Raw genomic sequence first — 5,818 nt, 5'->3', positions numbered from 1 at the left:
ATGGAAATCAGCTGTACTGAATTCTATTATTTATGTTTTTTTCTACTGTCACATATCAAAATGTCTTCAGTGATAAAAGAGTGTTGTTCAACATTGGTATCAGGTTTATGCTTGGCTGATTTCTGGTGCATTTTCATTGATATTACTTTTTTATTTTTATTGTTATGTGCCTTTATTTTGGTTTATTTTATGCCTAATACTGTGTGAAGTGTCATTGCATGTCCCCACCTTTCTTGGACTGTCTTGCTGTTGAGCTCATAGGATTTGATGTTCACAATCCTGTATTTCCTAAAGTGGAAGTAGGAAGTAAACACTTCCCTAGAGTCATCAGGTGGGAGTCCTCCTTGTTTGGTGTTTCGTTGATAAGCCCATGACTTAAGCCCTTCAGAGGACTCAACGGTGACACCTGGCATCCAAGGTGCATCCCCCTCTGCTTTTTACCCCTCCTGTTTACTGTTGGTCATCTTGCAGCCTAGTTCTTGTCATTTCCTTTAATCCAGAGCTAGTTGCTGCTTCACTCTGCAGCTTCTGCCAGTGATGTGATGCCCTGTTAGTTGTCCTGTCCTCAGACTCTCAACCCTTTCAGCAGCCTGGTGGTTTTATTCTGCTTTTTGTTCTGCTGTAGTTACTAGATCAGAGTCATTCACCTATTTGCATTTGTACTATTCACTAACTGCATCTTCCCGTGATGAACAGGGCCTTTCGTGAGGCTGACCATTGGATCAGATCCTGGTCTAGATCGGCATTTATCTTCCAATCTTGAGCTGTTTCCAGTAGACTTGATTCTCATCTTGCTTCACTTTGGTACATTTCCTGCTGGTATAAAGTCCATGGTGTTTGAGAGGCCACCAAGAGTTTGGGTGGGAAGACGACTTTGTTGTTAGCCTTCCTTTTCTTCCAGCACTAAAGGAGGCACAGGTCGACTATGACAGTGAACAGCTTCCCTCATGTTGAGAATCTTAACAATAAATGTGAGTCATAAGCAAGTTTAATAAGTGCTTTGCATCTAAAACTGATTTTATTTTTTATTAAAAAAGGAATTTGATGTTTAACCCTTTATGGGACATTAATTGAAATACTTGGAAATTCAAAATTTCTACCCTAGAGAGTTATTGGGGGATGTTACAAGACGTTTTTATAACTTTTTTAAATGTTTTTAATTCTTATGGTGCAATCAAGGCCAGGTCAGTTACCATATACAACAAACATTTTCCAAAAAGTCTATATATAAGAAATCTACATGGTTCTACAACCTCACAGAGAGGCATGAGGAGGGATGTTTATGGAAGTTAACAAATATTATTCACCCAATAAAGGGTTAAAAGTTAAAAGTTACACTTAAGTTTAACTGTGATCAATGAGGAAATGTAGGGATTTAGGAGTTTTAATGGGTGCTATAAGAACTTAAGGGACTGCACCTTTGCCAGGTAAGCTGATGAGGGGTCTAGCTTTCTAAAAACAGGGTTTAACTGATTAAAAAAAACAAAATTAGTTGGCAAAGTTTATAGACCAGTTGCAACACACAGAGTCAGAAAAGAGAAATCCTCTCATCCTGACTTCTGTATAGAACATAGTGAAAAGCAAAGTGTGATGTCTGCAAAAGTCTGCTTGTCTTTCCACTTCCTGTTATTGTCCAGCATGTTTTGAATGGCGTCTGGAGCCCACTGCACCTTCCCAGCAGATGGACCGCAAATATGGCCTCTGATTTATCTGGCCACTGATTAACTGTGAGAAAACAACACTCCACCAAATGTGTACGTATGTGTATGTGTGTGGTGGGTGGCGGTGGTGGGGAGGACGCTAATATATTCATGAAAATGTATTCATAAAAAATGATAATTGTGATTGAAACCCCTCCATGGCTCAGAGGATGAGTCAATAAAAAAAGCAGGCGAAATTGACAGGCGCCTGTTATATGGACAGCACTTGTAATAACAGATGGGGGGGCAGAGGGATGGACTGTGCACGGCCGCCTGATTGATCACACCGAAGTGGGTGAGTGTTAAAATGTTACGCAACAAGCTTTTTATTTCCTTTTCTTTTGCACTGCTTCATCATACATGAGGAATATTTTGTTGGATCTATTTTCAGGATGCTGCGTCTCAGATTTTTTTTTAACACTTTCCGTCGTTCTCTGCTCGTAATGCTGCGTTTTTTAAAATTCATTTAGGGTTAAAATGAGGTCAGTGTACTCATTATAAGTGGCAGGGTTGGGTTACAGATTACTAGTTACTCTATTTCAAATGTAAAAAGTAATGTAACTATTTCAATTACTTAATTAAAATAATGTAACTTATTACATTTGATTACTTTTCTAATTTTCTAACCAATGTTTTCAGCTGTTAGGGTAAATGTTCCCTCCATCTGTCCTTCCTTCCTTCCTTCCTTCCTTCCTTCCTTCCTTCCTTCTGTCATTCCTACCTTCCTTCTGTCCATCATTCATTCCTTCCTTCCTTCCTTCTTTCCTTCTGTCCTTCCTTCCTTCCTTCTGTCCTTCCTACCTTCCTTCTGTCCATCATTCCTTCCTTCCTTCCTTCCTTCCTTCCTTCCTTCCTTCTGTCATTCCTACCTTCCTTCTGTCCATCATTCATTCCTTCCTTCCTTCCTTCTTTCCTTCTGTCCTTCCTTCCTTCCTTCTGTCCTTCCTACCTTCCTTCTGTCCATCATTCCTTCCTTCCTTCCTTCCTTCCTTCCTTCTGTCCTTCCTACCTTCCTTCTGTCCATCATTCATTCATTCATTCATTCATTCATTCATTCCTTCCTTCCTTCCTTCCTTCCTTCCTTCCTTCTGTCCTTCCTACCTTCCTTCTGTCCATCATTCATTCATTCATTCATTCATTCATTCCTTCCTTCCTTCCTTCCTTCCTTTCTTCCTTCCTTCTGTCCTTCCTTCCTTAAGCACCAAAATCTAAGTTCAGCTGTTTTTCATGAATCATGACATAGAATAAAATAAAATGTATTGCCATTGCACTAGAAGAACAACAAAATTTGCTGTGTCGTGCCTGAATATAAAAAAATAGAAAACAGATAGTAATACATACACAAACACACACACATACACAATCATCCCAAATCAATAAATATATACTTTTTTAAAGCATTTAAAAGCAGTTTGAAAGCAGCGTTGCACAAGTTGTCCCATTGTTGCACATTTGTTCCGATATTTAAGAGTTCGTCTCGACTGTACGAGAGCTTTGACTCATTCAACCACCATCCATATAAACAGTAACCACACAAAGTTTAATGATTTATAAGGGAGATCATTTCTTATAAAGCAACATTTATCTCTCATTTAAAATGTATTCATTAGTTCATGTAGATTTTGGAATATAAAATAAAGATATTTGATGAATGAAGTCAAAAGTCTAACATGGAGCTTAATTGGTACTGTGACACCATTTAAGCCCACGTCATGATTTATTTAGTAAATATATAAAAAATATTGATCTCAAAGAATTAAAAACAGCAATATATGTATTCAGTAACATGTTAAATATTAGCCCTCTAACTATTACTGGCAACATCAGCTCAACAGGTAAACATGCTTCTTACTTCAAGATGAGTTTTTCTCTCTCTCTCTTTTTCCTCCACAAACTTTTTTCTTTTTATCTTTTCTTCTTCTTTTTTTAAAAAACAATACTCGTCTGACTTCAGCTCCCCTCTGTTTGTGTGTGAGCGTTTAGCGGCGAGTTGGACAAGACTCAGACATAGATGAATGTCAGCCATTATCGCGGGCGGCCATTTGTGCTGGTATTTGACTCACTAATGATCGTCTTCCAGGCGTGGTTCATCAGCTTCGACACACACACACACACACACACACACACACACAAACACACACACACACACGCTCAGATTCAAACTCGGGGGCTAATTTGCTCCCCTAGTTTATCATTTCACCATAACAATCAGCTCACCCACACATGCACTCCCTCCCAGTTTGCCTTTTTAAAGCACTCAGTCAGTATATGTGTTGTGTGAATGGAGTCTGGCAACAGGTTTTTGCATCGTTAGAGGTACGATATCAGCCCCCCGGTGGATGACTCCTGGCCCGGTCAGACCCCCCCCTCTGCCGGGTCTGTGCCAGCCTCACGTTGTTGGCAGGCCCACCTGGACCGAGCACCTGCCTCTGTCACTGGGACGAGACAGGGTGACGAGTGCTGGGAGAGGAGTAGGAGAGGAGGGTATTTGTTTGTTTGCGTGAGCCTTAACCCTCCTGTTGTCCTCGAGTTAAGGAAGGAAGGGAGGAAGGAAGGAAGGAAAGGAAGGAGGAAGGAAGGAAGGAGGAAAGAAGGAAGGAAGGAAGGTAGAAGGGAGGGACGAAAGAAGGAAGGAAGGAGGGAGGGAGAAAGGAAAAGAGGAAGGGAGGAAGGAAGGAAAGAAAGACAGAGGAAAGAAGGAAGGGAGGAAGCTAGGGGGGAGGAAAGAAGGAAGGGAGGAAGGAAAGGAAGGAAGGAAGGAGGAAAGAAGGAAGGTAGGAGGGAGGGAGGAAAGAAGGAAGGAGGGAGGGCGGGAGGGAGAAAGGAAAAGAGGAAGGTAGGAAGCAAGGAAAGAAGGACAGAGGAAAGAAGGAAGGGAGGAAGCTAGGTTGGAGGAAAGAAAGAGAGAAGGAGGGAGGGAGGGAGGAAAGAAGGAAGGTGTATGGAGGAAGGAAGGAAGGAGGGAAGGAAAGAAGGAGGGAAGAAAGGGGGAGGAAGGAAATAAAGAGAGAAGGAGGGAGGGAGGAAGGACAGACAAAAGGAAGGAAGGGAGGAAAGAAGGAACAGTCAAAACAGACGGGGTATATCACCACCAGCAGACGTTGATCTTTATGTGAGGGGATTAAAACCGGTCTTATCGACCCAGAACCACAAACTTTTAGGAGGTCTGAGTGTTGTATTTTTCACAAGCAGAGCTGCTGTGGAGCCAAAAATAATCTCATTATTTTTGTTTGTGTCCAGTTTGGATGGACGGAGCCAAAAAAGGATCATTTTAAAGACTAAATAACCAGCAGAGAAGTTAATTAGGTGAAAAAACACAAATATGAAATATGATGAAACACACTTTTTGCTACATATTCATTGCTATAACATTCAAGATGAGCATGCAAGATAACTAGCATACATAGTTGTTATATAGTATGGTTAGTTATAATTTGGCCAACCAGTACAGTAGAAACATAAAGCCTGTATTTAACCCCTTACATACTGACAAATTTGACCCATTTTAACCATCTTCTTTTTTTTTTTTACCTGAAATTTGATGAACTTAACATACAAAGAAGGAAATATATTCAACATATATTAACCCAAAATGTCAAAAATGTTCATTCTTCACATTTAATATCATTTGTTGAAATAGTTTCTCCTGTTTTATGGATCATTTTTATTTATTTGCTCCCCTAGTTTATCATTTCACCATAACCATCAGCTCATGCACACCCTCCCAGTTTGCCTTTTTAAAGCACTCAGTCAGTATATGTGTTTGTGTGAATGGAGTCTGGCAACAGGTTTTGCAGCGTTAGAGGTACGATATCAGCCCCCCTCCTTCCTTCCTCCTTTCCTTCTTTCCTCCTCCCTTCCTCCTTTCCTTCCTTGACCTGGGGACAACAGGAGGGTTAAGAAACACATTTAGTATGACACTCACCTCCTTGTAGAGAGTAAAAGGAAAACTATAACTAGATCTATATTTTAATTCTGGAGCTTTATTAAAATATATTTGCATTATTTACACTTCAAACTACTCCTTATTTATCTTATACTGGAACTTTATGCAGCTCCTCAGTTCAGCCTCTGGTTCCAACAAGCCGTTTTAGCTCCTGTCTCTTTAAAACATGCAG

The sequence above is a fragment of the Scomber scombrus genome, chromosome 4 (assembly GCF_963691925.1).
Source record: "Scomber scombrus chromosome 4, fScoSco1.1, whole genome shotgun sequence".
Lineage (NCBI taxonomy): Eukaryota > Metazoa > Chordata > Actinopteri > Scombriformes > Scombridae > Scomber > Scomber scombrus.
The sequence above is the reverse complement of the archived record's forward strand: the minus strand, read 5'-3'. Positions refer to the sequence as shown.